Genomic DNA, 263 nt, shown 5'->3' with positions numbered 1-263 from the left:
CTTTTTTGTTTCCTACAGATTTAGGTATTTCTATTTTTTTTTTAATTCATGGGTTTATTGTAGTTTTGCTGACTTAGTTCTCAGGGTTTTGTTTGTTTCACTTGAACTGTATCTGAGTATCGTTATATACGATATAATATCGTAATGAATTACAAAAATAATTGACTTCTTTATTCTTATTATTATATATCTAGTTCATCCATATTGGTTATGTTTCTTTGTTTTAAATACTTTAACTATTATTTCACATACTTTAAGATTTT

Source organism: Capsella rubella, unplaced genomic scaffold (assembly GCF_000375325.1).
Source record: "Capsella rubella cultivar Monte Gargano unplaced genomic scaffold, Caprub1_0 scaffold_8, whole genome shotgun sequence".
In the NCBI taxonomy this organism is placed as follows: Eukaryota; Viridiplantae; Streptophyta; class Magnoliopsida; order Brassicales; family Brassicaceae; genus Capsella; species Capsella rubella.
The sequence above is the reverse complement of the archived record's forward strand: the minus strand, read 5'-3'. Positions refer to the sequence as shown.